Genomic DNA, 15,277 nt, shown 5'->3' with positions numbered 1-15,277 from the left:
TGTTAAAAGTAAAAATTACCCATCATCTTGGATCCATTACATTGAATTTTTTTATCCAAAATGAGCATATTTTGGTAAATTTCCTGTCAGATGTTTAACTATCTTCTACTTTATATAATTCAAATAAGCATAGAATACCTAATAATGAGTAACATTTTGGCTAATAACACGAGTTCAAAGACTGGAATATCATAGTCTAATCCGATAAAATGAAAATATAAATAAATAAACGAACGAAATGAATGAATTTGATAAAAAATAGACTGTTGTTAAATTAATTAGTAAACATTTCACGTACTTTTTTTTTCACTTATTTCTGCTTATCATATTTTATCTATATTCAACGAAGGACTTGAAAATGTTTAGTTCATTAGTAGGCACTTCATAAAATTATCACTGTCCAAATTTTGTTTAAAATTATTATTATCCCTAATGCTTGTATTTCGGCCAGCATTTGTAAAAGTGTCTTGTATATGAAAGTTACGTAATCTTCTATTATTGTATGTTAATTTTAACATTAAATCCCGGACAACTCTAGTATCATTCGTCGTTGAAATAATAATTATCTATAAATAGTGAATTGGGAGTACATACTACAATATTGATAAAATTCTTTTTTTATAATAATGAAAATACTATAGTTACAACTTGTTTATCTCTAAATTAAACAATGATATCAATAGTTGAATTATATATATATATATATATATATATATATATATATATATATATATATATCAGTATTATACTAATCATTTAAAAAGCATATCTATTTTTCTAATAAATTGTGGTAGATGGTATATCTTAACCTTACCTTCATTTTTTCCTTAATGTATTTTATATAAATCTTTCGCAATTTATACGTAACGTAAAAACTAAACTATTTTTGACATTTACTTACGTTATTCACAAATTAATAGCAACCATAAGTTACTAAAAGCACAGATGATCCTAAAAAATGTAAAACGGGTTCATCGATAACACCCTACAGCTCTTTTGAACTACGTTAAATAATCTAGATGGTGTTTTAAGCAGTTTTTATTCGTTCATTTGGAAGAAAAACTTATTTTTTATTAGTAGAAAATTCTAACCGAATATCAGCTGTTGTGGAAACACGTGTCAAGTATTATTTTTCCGCTTCAAAAGATGCTTTCGTTGACTTCCATAATGAAACTCGCTTGTCGATTGTTACTATAACCGTTATTATAACACTGTTAAGTATTTATTTCTCTTGTAGTTGTTCCAGTCGACTTCTGAGCACTGCCAATCAACCAAAACCGTAGGTAAATAAAAGGAAACAAACAATTTTACTTATAATTTACGGAAATGAAATTAAAAAAAAGCTGTCCTCCGTTATTCTACAGGAGGAACCTTGTTTAATTTTTTATTACAATTAAATATTTTGTTTATAAAACATAATGTTTTTTGAATTAATAATACTATGAATCATTCATAATTATTTCTAAGTAAAAGAGCGTTATTAATGATATTTTATCACATATTTATTTAACTGATTATGATCTATTACAAATAACGATAAGGTCCTATAATTTACCGCTGAATGTATAGCAATGATTGGGGTTAATTAAACAGCCCGTATTGTTTTTTACAACAGAAAGGTCATACGAATAGTGATAAGATTATAACACAAATAAAAATGTGATTACACTGTAACGCAACTTGCCTCATAAATATCAGATATATGTCTCGCATAATACATTCTTATCAAGGGTAAACATGATGTGAGAAATTTAGTCCACAGTATGTGTTGTAAATGAGCAAAACTTTTTCTAATATCCAGGATATTTGATGTAATAGGGATCCCGCTAACTTAGACTGATCTAATAATAAGTACAAAATAATAATAAATAGTGGCTAGGAGACAAGATCAAAAACTGATAACAAATAAAATTTAATAAATAACAGTAAGTCTCGATCAGTGACCTACAATATATAAAACCTAGAATAATTAACCTAGAAGAACTTCTTTTACTAAATTCAATGTCATTTTGTAGTGTGGAGGTGACCCGCGAAAACTCATTCTCATGCTAGCAAAGTAGCAATATGTAGATTTTTATATACTGAACTAAGAAGTTCCATCAGGGTAAGGTATACACATATTTAGAATATATTCGACTCTTAATTTGGTATTAATATTTTATAACGCCTAGTTTGGTGAACTCACAGAAAGGAAGAAGAATTTGTAGGGTTACTAGAATTTATGATCGAAGGTAATGCTCTCAAAGACTAGAAGATATTTTTATTCATTTATCGTAAAGATTTTTTTACAATCAAAGATTAATAATTATTAATAACTCAATATATTTAAAATTAAAAAAAAGTTAAAAAGAGGAAATGAAGTCGGATTCAAACCGATGTGCATTCCCCTTATAAGATCTAAATATTTCATTAATTAAAATTTTATTTGGCTATAACTCTGGAACCAATGAAAGTAACTACCACTAATGAAATATCGTTGAAAAGCTCTCAATGAGGACTTATTACTGCAGTTAAGAGAAAGGCCAAAATCCATTTTTTTTTATATTGGGCTTTATTGGACACTTTTGGTTCAATCGATTGCAATCAAAAGGGGGAGGTGCGTAACTAGATGTTACAACAGTCCTAAATCCAAAATTTCAACATCCTACGGCTAATCGTTTTTGATTTATGCGAGATAGACGCATACGCACATACGTATGTACGTACGTACAGACGACACGCCGAAACTAGTCAAAACGGATTCAGGGATGGTCAAAATGGATATTTCCGTTGAAATCTGAAAACCAAAGTTTTTCACGATCACAATACTTCCTTTACTTCGTGCAAGGAAGTAAAAGTGAATAAAACAGGTTCCAGAATTGTATCTACCGTAGTTTTCATGATATCCAACAAAAAATGTAAAATTTGGTGGCGTAAACACGTTATTTTTAGGTTTGAAGTAAAATAACTTTGTTAAATGATTTATAAATACGTAAATTTTAGTATAAAAACTTGCATAGAATTTAATTCTGAAAAAATTATAAAATAGACCTGAAAAAAAATTTGTTGAATTCAAAGGATAAGAAATAATGAGTGGTTATCGGAAAATAAAATAACAAGAAATATCAATGGACGTTTAGAACAACAAAAAATTAGAAATTTTAAAGTTTTTATCTAAGAAATTCAAAGAGAACCATATAAAATTTAAAACCCTATTATTTTCCCGGCTTTATAGCACAGTATACTGCATACTATACAATATACTATTTGTATACTAATTGGATCAAATTTTGCAGGTCGGGAATTTTTATATCTTGATGTTTCATGATTTCCCTGCAATCAAAAAACACAATTTTAGCATTTAAAAAATTTTAGAAGAAAGTATGTAAGCACGTACTTATACAATTGGGGTTTCTTTGTGTGTATATATATATATATATATATATATATATATATATATAACATTTTGTGGCTCGAAAATCTCCAAAACTATTTAAACAATTTCATTGAAATTTAAATACGCTAGAGTAGTGCAACTGAAGTTGTGCATGTAAAATTTTGAAGAAAATTGGTTGAATTGTTCTTGAGTTACGCTCAATATAATGTCGAAAAAATTTTAACGTGGCAAATTAGAAGCATGGTTCATTTTGATGCTGCAGATTGGAGAGCTGACATTTTTTATGCGCAGTATATATTGTTAGCGATATTAATTCAAATTAAAATAGTGTTAAGATATTGAAATATTAAAACCAAATTAAATAAACGAGAAGTCGGTCTTGCGCAAAACTGGGCAGGAGATTTTTTATTTTAATGGTAGTTAATGTAAAATTTAGGATATTTCTTTCTTCTAAGCTGGTATTTTCTATATGGTATTACGAAATTTTTCAACTAAATAACGTCTGTTTTTTGTTATCTTGAATGATAAAAGTTAGACACACGAGCACAGAGCGCTACATGTTTGTCTTTATATAATCAAATTAATTTACTAATTATTAATTAAATTAAATTAAATTTCTTTTTTAATATCGCAATTATATATAGTATATTATCGCTACTTAAATGATAACAGCTGTTTAGGAATAGAACTGATAGAGTATATTTTTTTCTTATCACGTATTTATTGAGATTATAACCATTAATACTGTCGCTATCGACTTAATATGACTATTATTTTAATTACTACTAATAACAATAGTAGTCTGTATTAGTTTGTACATTGCCCACTTACGTACCATCTGCGCTGCTGCTGCTGCCCTTGTTGTCAAATTGATAAGGTACTGCGTGAACTGTGATTTTGTTGTCTGTAGATTACATTTATATAAAACTGTTCATACAGTTGATATCTTGAGTGTAATAAATAATCATATAAAAAAATTACCCCAATTTATTTTTATTATTATTTTTTTAAGCTTACAGTTGAATTATAATGATACCATAGAATAGTCTGGAAAAAATAAGTGCTACTTTAATTTCTTCTTTTTTTTTTACTTTATTTCAATATTACGCCATTTCATATATTTTCATAGAAAACAATTTCTAACTATATAATTAAAATAATATCTATTTAATATTCCTGCCGTTTATTATTTTCAAAATTTTAATGATTTTTGGCCAATACCATGTTAATTAAATACAAGCGACATATATATCATGTATAAATATATATATAAATTTTACTATTAAAATACAATACTTTTATTTTCTTATGATTTAAAGCAGCGTATATGTTTAACAATCCGAAAAAAGGATTCATTATTTGTTATTATTATACAGAACTATCCTAATCATTCTTATTGGTATGATAAATACATAACAATTGAGGTATAAGCAGTATTAACTGATTTCTCTGTGAGTAATGATTTCCTTTATGACCCAGTTACTATGGTGAACACAATGAAAAATGTACGAAGAGCTCATAGAGTTGAATATCACTTGCTCTTCAATGAGCTTGGAATAGGATGTTTTGAAACGTATTCCCCGAACTTCAGGTACTGATTCAGAAAACCAAAACGGGCAAAAAAGTTAATATCGGCATATGTCCTATTTTGCTTTGTTTTCCTTCTGGACGCCAGTTTGTGATTTTCAACAGAAAAATTATTTTCAAAAACTACTTTAATTAAATTTGGCAAATCAAAGACTAGTTATTCTACAAAATAAAAAATCTTGAAAACTTCACTTCAAAATGGCGGCCATCTTAATTTTTTAATCTTCAACATCTTTGTAATTATTTGTTGATCAATTTTTTACTTATAACAAAATTTATTAAAACTTTTATTTTTAACAAAATGACACTTCATTTGTAAAAATCCGTTGATAAAATATTGAGTTATTGCAGACAATTAACCCGACAGTACGCTGGCGTACCGTAATGTAAGGTGATAAAGTTTATTAATTTACTACTATTATTTATTATTAGTGATTTTTATTACATTTAGTGGAAGAAATAAAAACAGGCAAAAAATTATCAGCTTGCGTTAAATCACCTTCTAAGTTTTTTTTTATTTATTTCTCTACGTTTACTATGTTAAATGGAAGAAACTAAAAAAAAAATTCCATAAATTATGTACAACCAGTAAAAAGTTACTACGGTTACTAAAATTTCTTTTTTTTGCGGTGGGGATAATTTATGATGAAATTTTATTGTAAAATTGTCATTATATATTTAAATAAACCAAAAAAAGTTTTAAAAACAATCGGTAGTTTTTTTTTGCTCTCCTCCTCCAAAATCACCTTCCAAGAAACGTTTTTGATTTTTCTACATTTACTATCTATTAAAAAAGAATTCCACTAAAAATATGTACAATCAATGAAAAGTTACCCAATACTTCTTTTTTGAAAGTAGAGGTGAATTATGAAGAAATTTTATTTTAATATTTATTAAAAATTTTAATAATTATTACAATAAATTTCATACTTTTCAGTAATCATAGTTTCCAACAAAATTTCATGGTTTTTAGTATACAATTTATTACTAAAATTTTATTTTTATTTTTTTGTCTTCAGTCAAAAAATCATTGAAAAATCAAAAAATCCATTGACTGGTTTGATGCAGCTCTCCAAGATTCCCTATCTGGTGCTAGTCATTTCATTTCGGCATACCCCCTACATCCTACATCCCTAACAATTTGTTTTACATATTCCAAACGTGGCCTGCCTACACATTTATTACTTAAATGTTTAATAATAATAAAAGTTTAAATAAACAAAAACAATTTTGAAAAATTTTTTAAATCTATATTTTTAAACTTTGATCGGCTTTTCCACCCCCAATATTTCCTCAAAGTATATTTTTTTGGGTCGCTTGTACTACTAAAAATGCCTAGAAAGACATTAAAAAAAAATCTGTTGAAAATATGCAATATATAAAAAGATAGCTTTTGGGGACAGGTGAATTTTGGGACAATTTTTTTTTTTAATTATAAGATAAGCATGTACGATTTTACTGAGCTAATAAAAAGTGGGTTATGTTCGCAAATTTTGAGAAAATTGCCCCCCAAAATTCCTCCCTCTGGAGATATTGATCCCAAAATTTTACCAAAATCTGTTTATCCCATCAAAAGTTATTAGGCTTCAAACACGCCAAAATAAGTAGGTTCGATGTTCATACTTACGTACGAAAATTACCCCAACCTTTTTTCTTTTTTGAGGTTCGTGGGTCATGAAACGTCGAGAAATGCAAAAAAAGCCATACTCCATATTTTGACTAATTACCATACCTTCCTTCTTTCACCATAGCTCTAGAACTATGACGCCACGACAGTAAAAAAAAATTACACATTCTAAGGCTTTCTAATGGTTAAAATCATAGTGCAGTAATAAAACGACGAGAAAGAAGAAAAGGAAGTTTCTTTGGTGATGATTTTGTTCGGCCTACTTTCTAACGAATTGGAAAAACATCTGGGCTGCCGGGATAAGGGATGTTGCGAAGTAAAAAAAAAGGGAAAGGGATAACGAACGCTTGCAAACGAACACACACACACACACACAAATAGTGTCAACCGAATCGATAAATAATGTCGCTAACCCACCCACTGCAACTTTGCTGTATTGTGCGGTACCACCCACCAACCACTATCCACCATCCACTGGATTCATAGACTTATATCATATTTAAGACATTCACTTAAACCACTTAATTCCATTAAAATTAAAAAAAAAAAAACATAATTTATTTGTTAATATAATTATATATATATATATATATATATATATATTACAAGTTTTAATTAATCTAAAGAACAATTCTTTATTAATTAGATCTGGAAGTTATGGTTAAAATTTGATGATATTTCCAGCAAATACTGTTTTAAAATATTATTTTCATTTATTTTATACCTTTGAAAATTTTTACTAGATTTTGTTTAAAGAAGAAGGTTATTCGTTAATTTGTACCTGTGTAATTCCAGAACAACTGAACCAATTTTCATGAAACAGATATTAATTGATATCAAAATACTTGAAGATTTGACTAAATTAATTTTTCTAATTGAAGAAAAAAGAATTGATTCAATCAAATTAGTGATCAAACAAACCCATTAAAAAAAAAAGAGTTTAGAAATTTTTATAACTAAAAATGGTTCAATAATAATATTATATATAAAAAAAAATTATGAGATAAATACGAAAAAACAAATTAGAAATAAAATAAAATCGTCGATCTCTTTGGCGAAGTGGTAGTGTCTCGGGGCTTTTCATCTGGGAGTCCCTGATTCGAATTCCGAAATGGTAAGGCATGGTATTTTTCATAACTAAAAAATCCACTTCCATATTCATATGTATGATCTTCTATATGAGCTTCTGTATGATGTAGTATGAGCTTCTGTAGTGAATTAATTTATCAAGCTAAAAAAAAAAAAATAGAAAGAAAGAATTACCCTAAATGGTTATTTGTATAAAATTATAAAAAATCGCTAACAAAAAAAAAAAAATCAAAACTATGCAGACGTGCATTTTAAATTGTTAAACCACATCATCATAAGTACATAAAGAGGAATTAATAACGTTAATTATAAATACGAAAATGAAGAATAAATATACAAAAGTATTAACAGTAAATAGATTAATACTACATAAACAGATAGATTCGTATGTAAAATTATTTTTAAAAAAATGTATTTATTTATATATGGAGGTCAGATCAAGTCGAAAGTTAATAATTATATAAAACCAATTAAAACTATGTCTAAACCAATTAAAACTCTTACCCTCTCTGCAGTCTATTGTGAGTGATAGAGTTTAAATGGTCTACACCACTTAAAACTTCTTGAGTTAAACTAATAGCTTTGAAAACTGTATGCATACAAAAGTGAAAGCTAAACCTTTTATTTATGGTGTTTTATGTAATTTTTCTAGCAACTGAACGATTTTTTTTTTGGATTTATAGAACTAATCATGAAAATATTGAAAGAAATAATTCAAATATGTCTAAAGGTCATTTAAAACAATAACTTTGAAAATTCGGTAAACTGTTGCGTACTTTCTCAGCTTCAGCCTAGATAAATTAAATTTCGCTCTTTAATATAAAATTTGTTTAATGATATTAAAAGAAAAGTAATAAAATATGAAATTGTGTAACGTCTTATCTACTTACCAATAAGAGCTTAAAACTTAATACAATTAAGATCTTACACAAAATATTTTGGTCTAATTTGGTGTTTAATGGTTAAAGTGGTTTAGAAATATTTAGAAAAAACCGAAAAGAATATTATTTTGGGCATAGTATTATTCTGTTACCGAATTGGGGTCAAAATTTAACGAATGTTAAAATTTATGTACATGAATTTTTTTTTAACTTTCATGAGTGACAAATCTATTTGGAAATATATAAAGAAAATTCGCTAATTATACACTCCTGCAAAAAAAACTGCTAATTATAGTTTTAAAGTTTCACTATTTCACTACTATATAAAAAGACAACTTCTTTTTCGTTTGTTCATGATAACTGCAAAAACTACTGAACCAATCATTACGAAATTTTTACTGTAGCTTTCATATCTCCCTTACCACAACTCAAAACGTATTAAACTGAAACTACTATCTAAATCATAAATAACAAATAAAGTATAAATAAATAACCTAGAGCGGTTTTTTCCCTAAATTTAATAACTGTCTATATAGATCGTTGTCTATTTCAATATCAGTTTCTTCAGAAAGTTATTATGTGGTTTACAAAATTTAATGTCATTGTCTAATCTGGCAGCGACGCGCGTGAACTCATCCTCACTCGAGCACTCTAGATTTTTATTTATTAAACTAGAAGTTCCGTTAGGATAAATAATATATGTAAACGGTGTAGATTCGACTTTCAATTTTCTATTAATATTTTATAATACCTAAGTCACAGGTAGAAAGAAGTACTTTTAAGGCTACTAGAATTTATGATCGTAGACAACATTAATCTACGGCAGAGAGATACACGATTCAAAGATTTGAAGAGCAATATATACGCCCGGTTCAAAATCGATGTTCAATTTCGAGAAATATATTAGGTCAAAAATCAGCTTTAGATTATTACCCTGAAATTGCAGCCTGATTTTGAATGATATCCATATAGGTAAAATGATTAAAATACGTAACCCTTGCATTACCAAAAATGAAATAGAATCCCCTGGTCTTTGCTGTGCTATAAGCAAAGTAATTATTGAACAAGTTCAATAGCCTCCTGATTTCATTAAAAAATTTAATTTTGGGGAAATTTTTTATCTAAACATTTTACTTTATCCAGTAAGTTGTGAATAGAGATAATTTTGAGAGCAATTGCCCACACATAATTACTAAAAGATTATTTCAAAATTTTGAAGTTCTATATGCATAAAGGGCGAGCAAAGCGTGTTGTAATTCTTTACTACGACCACTGCATGGAATTTCAAATTCCTACAATGCTTCCAAAAAAATGCTTCCAAAAAAAAAAAAAAAAAAAAAAAAACTCTATTTGATTAAGATCAAACTTTAATGGCATTAATGCCTCCTAAATTTAAATATTTGAATCAAATTTTAAGTTTGAATGCTTAGTCAAGCGATATTTATCAAAAAACATGCTAATATAGGTTTTCTTGTGTTTTTCGGTTGGGAGAGGGTAATTGATCATCAAGGTTTACAAAAAATTTCTACGCTGCCATATAAAACTTAGACCGATCACTATACTTTCCCTGGTAACTTTCTATTACCGGGAAAATAAAAATTTATATGAAAAATTAATGTAAAATATATGTATAATATAACCCTCGTGAAATCGTTTAAGGAAATAATTCGAAATTTTTAAACTGAAAAAAAAAGACTAAATCTTATAAAATAAATTACTAAAGACGATTTGCTTATTGATTTAGACTTTCTAAAAAATATTTAGATATTAATAAATAAATAAAAATTGATTTGAATTTTTCTCTTCGTCTTATCCTAAAAGGATTCTATACACAATTTAGTCTCAAAGAAAATGTATTTTGATAACTATTTTTGAAGACTGTAACCATTTTCGAGAAATGTGTATTTTTGTTATAAAATAAATTAGCTTTTCTTATAGCTTTTTTTTTTAAATAGCTTTTTAATAAATTAGCTTAATAACTATTTTTTCTTATAATAAAAAAAAATTATCTTTCTAACTCTTTGATAAGTTTATATAACTTTATAAAGGTTGACTATAAGCAGGATTTTATTTTTATTCATTTATTTTTATAATTTATTTGTTTCGAAAACGTTTTCCAGTTAGTAAATCACGAAAAAAAATGTTTGAAATTGAAGAATGGGATAGAATCTCCATTTGAACTCAATTACGTGATTCCCAACGAATATTATTTATTTTTTTTTAAAGAATAAAAAACTAATTTTAAATTTCTATAACAATAGCAATAATAAATAAATAAATAAAATAAAACCTGAAATAAGGAGTTAAAATAACTGATTTAAATATAGCTTATTTCTCATTATCACGCGATCCTGTTTGCTAATTTATTATAATTAAATATATTATAGATTAATAGCCAACTACATTGTAATTTTCAATAAAGTTTGTTGTATAAATCTTCTACAAATTAATTTATGATCGACTGGGTTGTTTTTAAATATTATATAAAAAGCTGACATTAAAGTTGTTTTACTTTCCTGGCATTGATTATTTATTCTTGAGATAAAATAATTATACATGAAAAAAGTTTAAAAAATTATATTTTTAAAATTTTATCGGTTCTCACACCCTCAATATTGCCCCAAAACTATTTTTTTGGCCACTTGCATTACTATTATCCATAAGAAGACATAAAAAAATAGTAGGTTTAAAATATGCAATAAATAAAAAGATTGCTTTTTTTTAGAAAAGGGGAGAATTTAGGTACAAACATTCTTTTTTATAAGGTAAGATAAGCTTGCACGACTGTATGACCTTGATATAAAGTATTGTTATGTTTGCAAATTTTTTTTTTTAAGAAAATTAACTCTTCCCCAATACTGGAGATATTGATCCCAAAATGTTACCATCCTGACCCCCGTAGGGGAAGATATTCGCCTTGCGACGATCCCGGTCGCCAGACTACCCTATCCGTTCCTAGCCCTGATGGACTTAAAAGTTACGATAAAATTTTTCCAACAAATTGTCCTATACACATGTCCTATACACGCCAACACATGTACATATGTATGTTCGCACGAAGATTACCCCGCTCTTTTGTTTTTTAGGATCCACAGGTCATGAAACGTCGAGAAATGTAAAAACACATACTCCATTTTCAGACTTCAATACTTTCGTTCTTGCAGCATACATTTAGAGCTACGATTCTAGGAAAGTACAAATTGTGTTTTATTATACATGTTTGCCAGTAAAAATTGAAGGATATCAACATTAATTGTAAATATTATTAATTTTCTGTTTTAAATCAACTTCCTTTTTTTTGATAATTGGTTGTAATTAAGGCCAAGTAATTTTATTAAAAATTATTGTTATTTTTGTTGTATTAAATCGCATGAAAACAATGAAAGGCTTTAATATACAATCAGAATACTAGCCTTATCATCACCAACATAAAAAAATAAAGACGTATTTATTTAAATTAAAGTTATCTGTTCCTAGTTTTAATCAATATTTCTTAAAATTACATACATTATGTATGCATATACATACTGAATATACTCGTACATAGTACACTCTCGTACATAGTAGACTTATGATGAAGGTTATAATTGTACGACGTTTACAAAAAGATTCTTTTCTTCAGTTTTTCTTTGTGTAGGTCATCAAATAGAAAAACAAAACAACAATTGACCAAGGATTGCATAATTTTCCCGGCTTTGCTCTTGATAAATTTTTATTTCAAACACGGTAAATAGTTTTTAAGCATAAATAGTTATGCAATATTTAGAGTACAATTGCAAAAATTATCAAAATTTTCAGTGGATCGGTATGACGTTTTTACCTTAAAAATTATTTAGTATTAAAAGTATAACTGCGAAAAATTCAAAGTTTTAGTAAAATATTTTTGGTTCCAGTTGAGCTGTTTTACCAAATGACATTTTTATCATAAAAATTTAATAAAAACGTATTTTATTTCTTATTAAATTTATTTAATAATAAATGTCTTTAAGTAGAATGTCATGAAAATTAAAAAATAAATATTTATCGACCCTATTTCAGTTTATTAAAATGAGTATCCAGATTGCATATATACAGTATTCTAATTTGTATAAAATATAAGTATAATAAACAAATACAGTACTTTTTCCCAGACTGCTGGCTTTAAAAAAAAAGAAAAGTATATTAACGCAACGTCAAGTTACTTTTAGCCTCAAGGCCTGATGCAAGCTCAACTGCCCTCCTACCCTCCCTTTTTTTACGTTCTTTCATTCTTTCTCTCTCAGTTTTGCTGGGTTTTTTCTCTTCTTTGAATCCTTGAAATTAATTTCGTTTTATTTCCTCACAATTCTTCAATTGTTCTCACGTTGTTATTATTATTATTTTTCCAATGTTCTTTTGGAATATTGTTTGTTGTACAGAATTGACCATGTAGTTGATGTAATTTGCATGCGACTTTTTTTTTCAACTGAGTATTTTTTGTTATTTATTTACTTGTAGATTGTGCTGTACGATGTTTTAAAATAAGGAAAAAATAATATCGCTTATTCTAATAATATAATTATAAAAAGTGATGATAATTATAATATTTCGTTTTATCAACATTTTTTTATTGATTTCTTTTTAGTAATAAGTTTTAACTTATTTATTTTTATCTGTGCCACGAAATAGTGTACTAGAGAGGATATTTTTATGTTCGTGGAAAAAAGGATAAGAAATAAGACATTAGAATATTGAAAAATATTAAAATATTTATTGATTATAATAGGTAGTCTAAAAGGTATTGAGCCTTTTACGCACGAAATAGGGTTAGCGTATCCCGGGAAAAGTCGAGGAAGACCGGCATCTGAGCAGTTTATGGCATTGCCAGTGACCTAAAAATCCACTAACAAATAGTGTTAAACTATTTGCAGAAAGCTAGCTACAAAAAGAAGGTCGACGTCTAGATGCCACATGATCTGACAGAAAAATTTACTCGATCGAATTCTATCTACGAATCTCTACTGAAACATAACGAAATTGAGAATTTCCGAAGCGATTGATAACGAATGATGAAAAGTGGATAACCTACGAAAACTACGTGCGTGAAAGGTCGTGGATGAAGCGAGGGATAGCTCCATAGTCTGTGGCAAAGCCCACACTGACGCCCAGGAAGGTTATGCTGTGTCTGGTGCACAAAGAAACAAACACGCTCCAGCAGCGTCGGAAGCTTCACAAAGTGATTATTCATAAATTTATAAAAAAAGTACAACTGAAGCGATTTCCTATTTTACTTTTAAGGATTCAATATTAAATATTTCTGTCAGAATGTGAGTGTGATATCCCAAAGGACACAAGTTTTTGAATTTGTTGTAATATGAATCTTATAATTTAATTGCAAAATTTCGATTGAATCCACATATATCTGTTGGAATGGATTCCAGGCAACCGATTCATATTCCTATCTGCTCCGTCAAAAGCGTAAACTAATATTAATTAGTAAATAGTTTTGTATTGTTAATTATAATACCGAGTATTTTATTAGCATTATTTATTAGGCAGTCAATCTGTTGTGAAGAAGTCAATACAGAGTCCAGTAATATTCCAAGATCTTTCATCACAAATATTCTCGCCAAATTTGTATAATTTATAGAGTAATTGTAGATCTGACAATTTAATTTTCTTGCAAATATTATATATTTATTTTGCTTAATAATTAAAACAAGACCATTTTTATGCCTCCACCTTAAATTAATATCAAGATTCTGCTGTAGCAGAATGAAATCATCATTAGAAGGGATCGATTGATAAATTTTAATATCATCCGCATACATCAAACATCTTGAATATCTGGAGTTAGAGAGGTTGTTGGTTAATAATAAAAATAAAAGAGAGCCTAGGTTACTTCCTTGGGGAATAAATTATAGGCAATAGAATTGTATGGTTTTATATGTGGTTTAAGCTGTTTTAAGAATCACAGAATAAAAAGCAATTTCTATAACAAGTTCTGTTGTAAAATGAGCAACGCAATCAAGAATTTTTTTATATTAAATACTTAGAAAAAACATTCGTGTCACGCATCACCTCAATCTACGATTAAAACGACAAGAACTCTCCAATTTAATTTATACGAGGTTATATTAAATAAAATTAACAAATCTTCGGAAGGATTTTTTTTCATGTAAAAAATGTATATAATAATGTATAAAACGAATCAGTAAAGCCTTTTCCCTATTTTTTTACCCACGACGAAACGGAAATGGTATATGCGTTTGGGGTAAGAGGTTCTGTGTGTGTGTGTGTGTTACCATTTTACTCAAAAACTACTGGACCGATTTCGAAGCGGTTTTTTGCAATACATACGTATGATCTTAGAGCCGGTTCTTAGATTATTTTTACGGATATAAGCCGCCAAGGGGCGCTGCAGTAGATGTATTTCTTCAAAACGGCTTCGTGGGTTTTTAAAAGTTTTCAATTTTATATCTTGTCTTCAATACAATTTATATGATGTAAATAATACAGATGTATACTCTGAAATTGATAAGATTACAATTTAGGTCATATATTATAATTAATAAATCGTGTGTAACATACACTCTGTTATCCCTCAAATGACTCAGCGTAAAACAATTGTGAGCTTCCGCTTGATCCCCAGTCATATTGGAATTTCAGGCAAAGCGAGTACTCAGTGTGGCAAAAAAGGCTTGTTTCCAGCCTCCTTTCACTAATCTTGTTGTTTCTGATAATCTTGTCTGTTTTCTG

At 27.8% G+C, this 15,277-nt stretch overlaps 1 protein-coding gene and 1 long non-coding RNA gene across 2 annotated transcripts in view; one reads left to right on the top strand and one right to left on the bottom strand.

Moving 5' to 3' along the window:
• Tob (Transducer of ERBB2) overlaps positions 1–15,277 on the top strand; it is a 275,091-nt gene that overhangs the window by 16,505 nt on the left and 243,309 nt on the right. The gene's annotated exons all lie outside the window — the stretch shown is intronic.
• Positions 7,525–15,277, bottom strand: part of LOC142323788 (uncharacterized) — a 130,995-nt gene continuing 123,242 nt past the window's right edge. Inside the window, exon 3 of the long non-coding RNA XR_012756162.1 lies at positions 7,525–7,821. This is a non-coding gene — a long non-coding RNA (uncharacterized LOC142323788). The remainder of the gene's footprint in view (positions 7,822–15,277) is intronic.

The sequence above is a fragment of the Lycorma delicatula genome, chromosome 4, assembly GCF_047948215.1.
Source record: "Lycorma delicatula isolate Av1 chromosome 4, ASM4794821v1, whole genome shotgun sequence".
In the NCBI taxonomy this organism is placed as follows: domain Eukaryota; kingdom Metazoa; phylum Arthropoda; class Insecta; order Hemiptera; family Fulgoridae; genus Lycorma; species Lycorma delicatula.
Note: the sequence above shows the minus strand (reverse complement) of the source record. Positions and strands in the feature narration are given on the sequence as shown.